Source organism: Heterocephalus glaber, unplaced genomic scaffold (assembly GCF_053883595.1).
Source record: "Heterocephalus glaber isolate CG9 unplaced genomic scaffold, H.glaber_assembly_v1.0 deba00001547, whole genome shotgun sequence".
Lineage (NCBI taxonomy): Eukaryota > Metazoa > Chordata > Mammalia > Rodentia > Bathyergidae > Heterocephalus > Heterocephalus glaber.
The window spans coordinates 1256733-1269899 of record NW_028258340.1 but is presented as its reverse complement, the minus strand read 5'-3'; the positions used below and the strand labels follow the sequence as shown (position 1 = coordinate 1269899).

The following is a 13167-nucleotide window of genomic DNA, read 5'->3' as shown; positions in this document are numbered from 1 at the left end:
TTTGTGACCTTTGTGGTTTTTTGTTTGGGTTTTGAGATGCTAAAGATTGAATTTAGGGCCTTGTTCATGCTAAGCATGTGCTCTGTCACTGAGCTATACTTTCAGCTGTACCTCTGGTTTTATTTCCACTTTTTTCCACTTTCCTGAATTCTTTTGGTTCATTTGAACACTTTTAATACATTTTAATTCATCTACTGTGATTTTTTGGTTTATTTTTTGAATATTTTTTCTTGTTGCTCTAAGGATTCTAATATACTTAGATTATAAGTAAATAAGTGTAAGAATTAAAGACTTTTTACAGTCTACTTAGAATCATTATCAGTTTAGGAGGAATGCAGAAAACCTTACCACCTATAGACCCATTTACCCTCTCCCCTTTTTGTTATAATTGCCTTATATATTACATCTATACCTATTGAATATCCCCTTACACACATTATTACCATTTTCACTGTCAGCCACCAAATATATTTTATAAAACTCAAGAAAAGAATGGTTTATTTACCCCAAATAGTTGCCATTAATATTGCTTTTCTTTCATTCCTAATTTCTAAATTTCCTTCTGGTGGTATTTACCAACTGCCTGAAGAACTTCCTCTAGAAATTTTTTGAACAAGCCTACTGACTATAAACCCTCATCCCTGAAGGCTGTTTTTGCTGGATATAGAATTGAGTGTTGTCACTTTTCCCCCCCACCCCCAGCACTTCAAGCATGTTCAGCTTGCTTCTGTCCTCTGTGGTTTCTGATGAAAAGTCCACTGTTATTCTAATTGTCATACCCTCATGAGATACAGTGTTTTATCTGCTTCTTTCAAGATTCTTTCAAGATCATTTTCAGCAGGTTGATTTAGATAAGTCTAGATGTAGATTTTCTTGAGTTTTCCTATTTAGAGTTTTTTACTAAGGTTATTGAAAGTATAAGGCATTATATTCATAATAGAGTGGAATAATAATATAAAAGACTTCTTTTGGAAGTGGCTTTGTATCATAGGGACCTGCACACAGTAGAAATATTTCTGTTTGCCATATCTCAAAGATGGATTTTAACATAAGTAAACTCTAGTTGTAACTCCCACTCCCTTTCAATGATGTAAAAGATTGTTAAACATGGACTAGGATGGAGGGTATTGAGGTCCCAGAGAAAGTAAGAGAGTTTTGTAGCTTTACATATCTACTAAATTGTAGGTTGCAGTTTTCAAATGCTAGTTCAACTATAATGTATTGCTATGTACTTATAAAATTTGTCTCTCCTGTAAGCTGAAACTTTAATATAAGCAGATGGTGAGGTACTGGTTTGAAATGGCCACTTTCTTTTTCTTTTCTCTCTCTCTTTTATTTTTCAGCACTGAGGATTGAACCAAGGGCCTTTGCACTGAGCTACATCTACAGCCTTTTTTATTTTTTTGAGACAGGGTCTCCCTAAGTCAATAAGTTGTCTTATGCTGAGCTTTAACTTGTGATCCTCCTGCCTCAGCCTCTGACAGTGCTGAGATTGCAGGGTTGAGCCACCACACCCAGAAAAATCACTTTTTGTCAGTGAAAATGTAAAATTTTAAATTCTTTCAAAGAGACATCAAGCCTTAGTTAAGAGCAGGGATTGGTATACTATGACATGCCTGCCAAATCTGGCCTGCTCCCTACTTTTATATAGCCCACAAGCTACGAATGTCTTTCTTTGGCTTTTAAATGTTTGGAAAAGATCAAAAGTAGAATATTTCATGGCATGTAAATATTATATGAAATTAAAATTCCAGTGTCCATAAGTGAAATCTTATTGGAACATAGCCATATCCATTTGTTTACATAATGTCTATGATGTCTTTTACACTATAGCCAAAGTTGAATAATTAGAACAGATGGAGTGGCCTGCAAAGCAAAAAATATTTAACTGTTTAGCCTTTTATGGAAAATGTTTGCTAATTTCTAGTTTAGAAAGTTGTCCGGTGAATTGGATTAGAGTGTCAGTGATTTGTAGCTAGAATTCAGACTTTACTCTTTAAATAAGTATTGTAGAGTTGATGAAAAGTAGAAGAATTGACTAGAATTAATTGATTACAGTCCTATTCTGTTAACATACATTAAATCTTTTTCAGCCCTATAGCAGTGTTCCACCTTGTCTGTAGTTTGTTTGTGATGTTTGTGATGGAACCCAGGGCCTTGTGCATGCTAGGCAAGTGCTCTACTGTTGAGCTAAGCTCCCAGCCCTGTTTGACTTCTAAAATGACCACATCAGAAGAAATTGATTAGAGGAAAAGCCAGAACTGTTTCTGCCTGGTTATTTGAAGATTTTTGTTTGACAGTATAGATACTTGAGGTTTGAGTGTGAGGGACTTAGGAAGGTTTTCTTGGCTAGAGGAGGTAAAGCCCTTATTTAAAATTGTTTTCTTGGTTATGAGTTGTGCTTTTTATAGATCTAGTTACCTAGTTCCCTTTCTGTAGACTTCTTTTGTGAAGCTTTTTCTTTGACTAGTGAGAGGAAATGAGTAGTCCCTTTTAAATGAAGAGGAAAACCCAACTCTGACAAGGGCTCAGACTGCCATTGTCCCTAATCCCTCTAGCAGGTCTTTCTTCTGGGCTTGCGGATTTCCCTTGCCAGGTGACATTAAAAATCTATTAAGCTGTTTATAACCTGTTTATCCTAAACTCTTCCCTTTTTCTATCCTCTATTTCAAGGACCACATGAGCCACATCTGTACAATGCTTGTATATAAGGATCTTTTAGGCATAAATCATCTTCTGATACCCACTAAAATTTAAACTTAAATGGATTACCTAAGAAACAACCTAGAGATAACCAATTTAAATACACAATTTACATTAATTTTAGGGTAAAAAGATTATGCTCTTGATTTGGAAAGTTACCTTTTCAATGTCAGGAAAAAAGTCTTTGTAACAGTACAAATATGCATATGTATTTTCTATATATTGGTATGCTCTATAACTATTCACTCTTGGATCTGTTTTACTGCCATGAAATAGAGCTGTCCCAAATGGCATGGGATATGACCATCCTGGAAGTGAAATCAGGGTCTGGATAACAGTCATACCCTTTAGCTAGCTATTATAGTTCTTCAGCTTCATAAGCGGTCTTAAAACACACTCATTTTACCCTGGAAGTCTTTGTAGTGTTTTCTTTCCAGAGTACTGCATGTCATTTCCCTTCTATCTTCTTTCCTCTTAGCATCTTTGGTGACCTCTGAGGCAGGCTCCTTCCTGGGTTTTGTTGCTTTTAGCCCCTGGAGACTCTTGTCCTGTGTTTGCATCATCCCCGCCCCACTGCTGATACAGTGAACATTTGGGCCAACCCACTCAATACAGTACCTCACTAAGGGTACTAATGTTTATGCTAAGGCTCTTGGCTTTCTCATCCTTCTACTCTAACTGGGGCCCCTTGGATTTTAGGAGCTGCATGTCAACTTGTTTGGGTTTCTGTGAAAAGCCTCTCTTTACTGAGATTCTAAACTGATTTGTTCCAAGCTAGCTGAGTTAAAAGGTGAATGTAGGTAACACTCCACATCACTTTATGAGTTCCTCCTCCCTCACACCTTGCCACTAGAGCCAGTTAGTGAAGTACCATCTTCTCTTGGGACCCCCTTGCCAGGAGATTCCTTTTTCCCTTAAGTATTGATTCCTGGTAGGACAGCCTGCGCCTGGGCATACCCTGACAGGTGAGAATCCCACTGGTATAATCATTTTGTGTTCAAGTGTAGTATATATGTGGATTATTGTGTATGTATTCATTAATTTATGCCTTATGGTACATATATTCCTGTTCCTCTGTTTTCTTGAGATTTTAAAGCTTCTCAGTTACTGTAGGAAGCCTGGAGCTTAATTTCTACCTTTACCTAGACTAGGCTGTCTCCTGCATTCATCTGAGGTGTTGGCATTAGTTTTATTTTTCTCTCTCCCTAAACATTCTGTGCCCACTTTGGGCCCAAGTGGCTGACCTACCTATCCATTGTTGCCAATTCATAGAAGTTGTCTTTCATTCTTCTCAAACCTTCATTTATTTTTGTATCCTAGTTCAAGAATTATTATCCTCTTTTTTCTAATTTCTTGAGGTAGGAACTTGGATTATTGATTTGAGATTTTTATTTACTAATATAAGTATTAATGCAAAAAATACCCCTCTTGGCACTGTTTTAGCTTTATCCCATTTTTATTTTGATAAATTGTATTTTTCATTTTCATTTAGTTCAATGTGTTTTATAAAACTTCCCTTGAAATTTATTTGGTTCATAGCTTATTTAGAAATATGGTATTTAGTTTCTACATGTTCAGAGATTTTCCTGTTACCTTTCTTTTGTTTATTTCTACTTCAATTTCATTGTCAGAAAATGCACTCTGTATGTTATCAGTCCTTTTAAATTTGTTTCATGACTCTAGATGTGGTCCATCTTCATATATTTTCTGTGAGTGAAACAAATGTAGTTTGCTGTTGTTGGATGCAGTGTTCTGCAAGTATCCATTAAATCCCATTGGTTAGTAGTGTTGTTGAGTTCTTCTATGTCCTTACTGGTTTGCCATATGTTGGGTCTTGCTGATTTTTTTTTTCATATGTTCTTGAGAGGATGTTGAAATCTCCAATTATAAGTGTACATTTGGGGCCGGGGATTTAGCTCAGTGGTGCTGTACCTGCCTTGCAGTGCAAAGTCTTGAGTTTGATCCCTGGTACTGAAAAAATAATAATAATTGTACATTTATCTATTTTTCCTTTCAGTTTAATCTGGTTTTGCTTTATGTATTTGTACCTCTGTTTAGTGCATATGCATTTAGGTTTGCTATATCTTCCTGATGGATTAAAACTTCTTATCATTATTTAATGTTCTTCTCCATTTGTGGTATTTTCCTTTTATTTGGTATTGATATAGTCGCTCTTGCTTTCTTTTGAGTAATGTTTGCATTTAAATGTTCAGTTTTTGCTTTCCTTATATTTGAAATGAGTTTCTTGTATACAGCATATAAATGAATCATTTTTAACCCACTCTGCTGATCTCTGTCTTTTCATTGATTTATTTAGACCATTTATATTTGCCAGCCCTTCAGAGATCAATAGAACATCTATTCCTAGAATTCATTTTCTAGATTTGTGCCTGGCTTTTTCATAAGTAACTCTTTTAATACATGATATAATGGAAGTTGATGAAGGATTAGAAGTTCTGGGTACTAATCCTTCTTTTGGTATACAGTAGTTTTGTGACAATGAGCAAATGATACCATACAGTTCTGTTTGAAAATGCTCACTGAGCTATTGGGTACCAAGTGTTAGACGTAGGTAGTAAAGGCACAAAGATAAGAAACAGCATATTCCTTGCTTTCCAGGAATTTAGAGAGAGATGTTCAGATAATCATAATTGTAGGGGTTAAATGTTAATGGTAGAGGTTAGTATGAGGTTTGAACAATAGAAGTTAAGCAAGGAAGGCCGGGGATTTAGCTCAGTGGCACAGTGCCTCCCTTAACAAGTGCAAGGTCCTGAGTTTGATCACCAGTACCGGAAAAAAAAGTAATAAAATTAATTTTAAAAATTATTATATGGACCGGGGATTTAACTCAGTGGTTCCACTGCCTGCCTCGAAAGCACAAGGTCCCAAGTTGGATCCCTGGTACAAAAAAAAAAATTATTATGTTGTATATCTAACATGTACCAATAAAATTAATTTTTTTCAAAAGTTAAGCAAGGCTTCTAACAAGAGATAGTAGCTGCACATTGTAAAAACTCAGTAGAGATTGACCAGGTGAAGAGGTGGGCAAGGGAAGAAAACTGAACATATCTGGATTTTTGTATTCTTGTGTTTAAGGAGAGGTTAATGAAGAAAAAGTCCATCTCCCCTTCACCTCCTATAGACACAAGCATTGTGTAATCTTGATGTCCTCAAGTCTTGGCATCTTTTGGATCTGTTTGTACCCAAATTATTTCATGGTTATTGGTTCTAGTAATTTCTGAACTTTCAGCCTCCAGCCAAGTATACATGGTTAAGTTTATAAGTCATCATAAATACCACACATGTCTTCATAAATCAGTATCAATTATAGTCACCTTCCTGCTCTTGTGCAAATCATTTATAAAGTATATGCCTAAGGTAGGTGGTAGGGAATGGGGTTAAATCCTAGGCTTCAAAAGACTACCAAACTTACAGTGGATTTTTGTCACATTTATAATTCCTGTGTTCACCCTGATATAGTGTCTTTTGCATATTGCTAAGTTTTATAATATGTATTTCCCTCTTCCTTAAACCATATTTGTGTTTATTAGTAAGAATTAAAATAGATCTTTAAAGTTCTTTAACCACCTTAATAATTCTTACTCCGTTGTGAATTTCCATTGTCTATAGTTTTTCTGTAATTGGATGAATACTTGGTACAAATCACAGGAGCTACTGGGTATCATCTCATGGTACCCTCTTCATTGACTCTGCCCTATAAAAGAGTTTCTGGCTTGGGAAAGCATAGAGCATAATAAAGAGTTGGGAAGCAAGACTTTAAAGTAGGTAATAAAGGATTATGATCCATAACCTTCCAGAAGAGAATACTGAGAGGATGCTACTGAAGTAACAGGAACATTTTAAACAAAATTGGATAGTAGCCAGTTATCATGAGTATTGAAAATATGTAATGATTTTTTTGCTATGATGAATTTAGGAAAAGAGGGAAGTATTTCTGACAACTGTTGAAATGTTGAAGTAGATACCAAAAAGATTATGCAAAATTTACTAGCTAAATCCAAGGAAACAATTTCATATTCTTCATTTTGGAGGCTAAGGTAAATTTAGAGGACTTAGGAGGCAATGAGTACAATGAGGGTCTTCTTATATCATTACCAGTCCTCCCAGGGAAGCAGCATGGTGGCTTTGGGAATTGGTCCTTGAGTTCAAATCTCTAAGGCTCTTCTGTATAAGTGATAGTATCTGTGGCAGATATGATTAAATGAATTCAAGTATGAGAAGCATCTACCACAGCAGAATGTGCCCTACTGAATGTAGTCCCCCCTGACCCCTCTTTACAGCCTATCTGTATTTGGCTCCCTAAATCTATTGCTCATAACGTTCACATACTATCATGCAGTCAAGTCATTCAGAATTACTTGCTGGTTTTGTTTGCTTGTACTATTTCTTTTAAGATGGGATCTCATTGTGTTGCCCAGGCTGGCCCTGAACTCTGGGGCTCAAGCAATCCTCCTGCCTCAGACTCCCAAGTAACTGAAACTGTAGATACACACATGCTACTTCCTAGCCTCTCATTCTGTGTTGTTCTGAGCACATTGTGTCTTTCCATGCTCTCAAATGTGTTATACTCTTTACCTTAGAGAATTCACCTTGGTCCAGGTTTGATTTTCTACTTGGCTCTGAAACTGAATTTTGTTCATACCTAGGATGGACCTCAACTTGCCGATGGACTTGAAGTCACTAGCTCTATATAAACCAAGATGGCATTTTATTTTATTTTATTTTTTTTTTTTTGTGGCACCAGGGATCCAACTCGGGACCTTGCACTTGCGAGGCAGGCATGGCGCCACTGAGCTAAATCCCCGGTGGCAATTTACTAATATGTAGGGAATATTCAACTGTAATTACATTTTCATGAGATGGAACCACCTCATGCCACACTGTAAGAACTGATTGTGCTCATGGCTTTCCAATTCCATGATCACTGAATGACATCATTTTAGGAACTTAAAATTGACTACTGTGGGAGTATCTACATCACAGAAATCAGTAATATTCAAATTGTGCATTTTCTTCCCTTGAAGAGCCTGAGGGTAAACATTTTTAACACTCTACTGGTCCCCTCTCTCTCTCTAGCTCTCTCTAATGGGTTCTCTCTCTCCCTCTCTCTCCCCCTCTCCCTTCTCCTCTCCCTCCCTCTCTCCCTCTCCCTCTTCCTTTCTCTCCCTCTTCCACCCCCCCCCCCGTTGTGTATGTGTGTGTGTCTTTGATGCCTAGTGCCATAAAAAAGAACCAATTCCTAGACAGACTTTGCCCCCCCTTTATATTTGTCAGCTCTGATAATTGCTGAAGTATACAAAAATGAACTTCTATTTAAAGGATAGTTTACCCTTATATGGGTAGACTAGGGCCAGCTTCTTTGCTAAATCAAGAGGTTCTGCCCATGTAAAGGATGCCTGTGTTTTCCCTGAAGTCATTTTGTGGGCTCACTTTACATACTTCAGTCTTGACTTTTAAGTGTCACTGGTCACTGACAACCAGTTGCACCAGGCTCGCTCTGAGCTCCGCATTCCTGCTAAGCGAGCACGGCTGTGTCTCCCTTCAGCCACCATCATGATTATCTATGGGGACCTCATCAGCCGGATGAGATGTTCTCTGACATTTACAAGGTCCGGGAGATCGCGGACAGGCTGTGCCTGGAGGTAGAAGGCAAGATGGTCAGTAGAACAGAGGGTAGATAACACTGATGACTCGCTCACTGGTGGAAACGCCTCCGCTGAAGACCCGGAGGTGAAGGTACCGAAAGCACATTAGTCACTGGTGTGGATATTATCATGAACCATCACTTGCAGGAAACCAGCTTCACAAAAGAGGCCTACAAGAAGTACATCAAAGATTATATGAAATCAATCAAAGGCAAACTTGAAGAACAAAGACCAGAAAGAGTAAAAAGCCTTTTATGACAGGGGCTGCAGAACAAATCAAGCACATCCTTGCTAATGTCAAAAACTATCAGTTCTTTATTGGTGCAAACATGCATGCAGATGGCATGGTTGCTCTCCTGGACTACCGTGAGGATGGTGTGACCCCATTTATGATTTTCTTTAAGGATGGTTTAGAAATGGAAAAATGTTAACGGATTCAGCAGTTACCTTGGATCCATCATTTGTCATAACTGGCTGTTGTTTGTCATCTACACAACACCGGGATTTTAGAAAAATGGGACTGATGTCATCTTGAACGCTTCGTTTATTTTGACCGTGATTTATTTGGAGTGGAGGCATTGTTTTTTAGGGAAAAAAATGTCATGTAGGTTGTCTAAAAATAAAGTGCATTTAAACTCATTTAAGAGAATGCCTTTTAGTTTAATACATGTGTAAACTAAATCCATCATAGTGTTCGTGGAGAAGATAGAGGCTGATCACAGACCACTGCTAGAAAGCATAAGACTGTCTTCAGATAACTTCTGCGTGGAAACTACTGGGACTGGAATATAAGACAAGAATCAAAGTTTTAATTCAGAGTTTCAGTGAAGGGGAAAAGACTATGCTCATAGCAGTGCCAACATTTGAAGTGGAGACTTGTATCTTTCATCACCTACAGTGGAAGTAGTTAACCCTGGAAGAAATTACCAAAAGAATAAAAAGACTAACTCAGTTGGAAAAAAAAAAGAAAAGGGGGATGAAGGGTGATAGCAAATAAGATAGCATATAAGAGACAGAATCTGAAATACAAGTGGAAGTCAAATGTACCTTAAGAAAAAGTGAACAAGTCATAAGTGTGTAGCTCTATTAATCTTAAAAGTGAACATACTTATTCAACCAGTGCCCAAGTCAAGTAAAAGAATATTATAAGCACCTCAAAGACTTTCTGCCTTCTACTCAGAGATTTACCAGGTACTACTATCCTGAATTCTGTTACCATAGATGAATTGCGTTTTTGTAGTTTACATAGAGAATACACACACACATACTAATTTCTAAAAAATCTTTTCTATTGAGCATTTAGGAATGTTTCCAGTTTGGGGTTGTTATGTATAGTACGTACCTGGACCGACCGACCATCCGTTCGTTCGTTCATTCGTTCTTTCTTTTTTTTCTTTGCAGTACTGGGAATTGAACCCAGGGCCTTTATACTGAACTACACCTCCAGCTTTCTCTTTTTATTTTGAGAAAGGATCACACTAAGTGTCCCAGGCAGGACTCAAATTTGTGATCCTCCTCCCTCAGCCTTTCAGAATGCTAAGATTACAGGCATGCACCATGCCTTGTTTGGACAGTCATTGTGCTTTGGCTTTGTTTGTTTCTTTGGTTTGGTTTGGTTTTGAGGGTTTTTTGTTTTAGACAGAGTCTTATCACTTTTCTGCCTTTTGGCTAAGATCAAGTGTAGACAGAGTCTTGCTATATAGTTCAGGCTGCCCTTGAACTCACTATGTAGCCCAGGGTGGCCTCAAACTTGCTGTGATCCTCCTGCCTCAGCCTGCCAAATGCTGGGATTACAGGCATGTGCCTGTTTGCCCAGCCTGGCTTAAACATTTTTCAATATGTCTTTGGGTGAACATAGCGTGCATTTCTGTTGGATATTTAAGACTAGAGTAGCTGGGTCATAGGGTATACACATATTAAACTTTAGTAGATAAAAGTATTGTCAAACAGCTTTTCAAAGCCTTTATCCTAATTTATATTTTCACCAGCAGTATACCAGAGGTGACATTTGTGCACATATTGTTGTCAACACTTGAAGTTCAATTTTACCTTTTCTGATGGGTAACAGTGGCATTTTGTTGTAGCTTTCTTATTTCTCTTTTATTGAGATGTAATTTACATACAGTAAAATACAGAGATTTTAAGAGTATAATTTGAGTTTTAATAAGTACATATACCCATGTAATGTAACACTCACTCCAAGATGTAGAACATTTCTCTTACCCTGGTAAGTACTTTTATGTCTCTTTTCAGTCAATCTCCAGCCAGAAGCAACCCCTATTCTAATTTATGTCACCATAGATTATAGTTTGCTTGTTATTGAATTCATGTAAATGAATTTTTTTTTTGTACTGGGGGTCAAACTCAGGACCTTGCGCTTGTCCCTGGCCCATGTAAATGAAATCTTATATATATTCTTGTGTCAGCTTGATTTTGGTTTATTTTGCTCTGTATACAGTAGTCTCTCCTTATCCGTGGATTTACTTTCTGCAGTTTTGGTTATCCTGCATTGAGCCATGATCTAAAAATATTGAAAGGAAAATGTCAGAAAAGAACAACTGATGTTTCAAATTGTATGCTATTCTGAATAATGTGATGAAACCACACCATCCTGCCCAGCATATGAATCATTCCTCTGTCCAGTGTATCCACGCTATATATGCTACCTGCCAATTAGTCACTCACCAGCCATCTATGTTATTAGATCCAACTACTGTAGTGCTTGTGTTGAAGTAACTCTTCTTTTACTTAATAGCCCCAAAGTGCAGAAATAATGATGCTAACAATTCTCATATGCCAAAATAGAAGCTGTAAAGTGCTTCCTTTTTCTTTTGTTTTCTTTTATTAATACATGTTTAAAGCACATGGTGTTTACATTCATCTTGGGGACTAGGTACATGTACATAGTACAGCTTGTTTCTTTTTTTTATTCCCCTTCCCACCCACCTCCCTCCCTCCCTCTGCCTCTATATTTCCTTTCCCCATTTTCATTCTTGTTATTCTTAGCTCATGTTTATGACATACAATGTTTACATTCATTGAGGTTATTAGGTTCCTGTACATGGCATATCTTAATTGTACTTACTTTCCCTCCCCCCCTTGCCCTCAGTCTCCTGGACCCTTTCCCATTTGCAAGAGATCTATTCCCTTATTTCCTTCTATCCATCATTTATTGTTTTCTTTGTTTGTACTTTGCCTTACTCAAATGAAAGCTACTATATGGTATTTAAGCTTGTGTGACTGGTATATTTCACTCAGTATTATATTTTCCAGATGCATCCATTTCCCTACAAATTTCTTGAATTTATCTTTCTTTATAGCCAAGTAATAGTATTCCGATATGTATCCATTTGTCTTTATCTGTTTCTGTGTTGATGGGTATACCAGTTGCTTCCAGGATTTAGCTATTATGAATTGTGCTGCTATAAATACAGGTATGCATGTATCACCGTAGTATGAAGTCCTTAGCTCTTTGGGGAAGATACCTATAAGGGGAATAGCTGAGTCATATGGAATTTCTAATTTTAGTTCTTTTTTTTTTTTTTTTTGGTAGTGGGAATCGAACTTGGGACCTTGTGCTTGCGAGTCAGGTGCCAGAACCACTGAGCTAAATCCCAGGCCTTCTAATTTTAGTTCTTTGAGAAATCTCCATACTCATTTCCATACTGGTTGTACTAGTCCTTCCTTTAAGAGAAAAAGCAAAAGTTCTTGAACAGGAAAGAAAAAAATTCAAATGTTGTCGATCTCTTACCGTGCCTAACTTAGAAATTATATTTTATCATAAGTATGTATGGGTAGGAAAAAACATAGTATGGTCATGCATCTCTTAACAGGAATATATTTTGAGAAATGCATTGTTAGACAATTTTTTCTTTGTACAAACAAAGTGTACTTACACAAAGTGAGATAGTCATGATGTCACTAGATGACAGAATCTTACAGGATCATGATCATATGTGGTCCATTTGTTGACTGAAATTTCATTGTATAGTGCATAACTGTGTGTATAGAGTTCAGTGCTATCCATAATTTCAGACATCTCTGGGGGTCTTGGGCCATATCTCCCATGGATAAGGCGTAATACTACAATGTTTTTGAGATTTACACATGACGTCTTACATACTGGTGTCCATCCTATTTTCATTCCTTAGTATTTCATTGTATAAATATACTAAAACTTGTTTATTCTCTTTTTGATGGACTTTTGGTTTTTTCGAGGTCTTATTGTGGTTTTAATTTGTAGTTCTCTGAAGGATAATACTATTAAACATTTTTCATGAATTTACCACTATTTGGGTATCCTCTCATGAGGAATCTGTTCAAGACTTCTGCCAGCTTTATATCAGATTATGTTTTATTAATTTATTGGAATTCTGTCTGTAACCTGGGTATGAATTCATTCCAATCTGATGCCTGTCTTATTCCCTATCCTTTCCCCTCTCTCACACACACACACAACCCTGAATGAGAATGTTCATAACAGCTTTATTTACAATAACCAAAACCTGGAAACAACCCGAAAGCTCTTCAGTGGGAATATTGTTAAGTAAACTGGTACATACATACAATGGAATAAAAGGAATGAACTTTTATTGCATATAACAAGTTGGGTAGATCTCAGAAGCATTATGCAAAATGAAAAAAGTCAGTGTCAAAAATTTACATACTGTATGATTTCATTTATCTGACATTCTTAAAATTATAATTTTTGAGGTATAATTTACATACCACAAAATTCACATGTTTAAATATATAATTCAGTGCTTTTAATAAATTTACCAAGTTGTGCAACCACCTC

At 36.8% G+C, this 13167-nt stretch overlaps 1 protein-coding gene and 1 pseudogene across 34 annotated transcripts in view; both read left to right on the top strand.

Annotated features, from left to right (window-relative positions):
* The window catches only part of Jade3 (jade family PHD finger 3), a 150633-nt gene that overhangs the window by 29164 nt on the left and 108302 nt on the right, over positions 1-13167 (top strand). The window lies entirely within an intron of this gene.
* On the top strand, positions 4289-12028 carry LOC147824315 (translationally-controlled tumor protein-like; annotated as a pseudogene).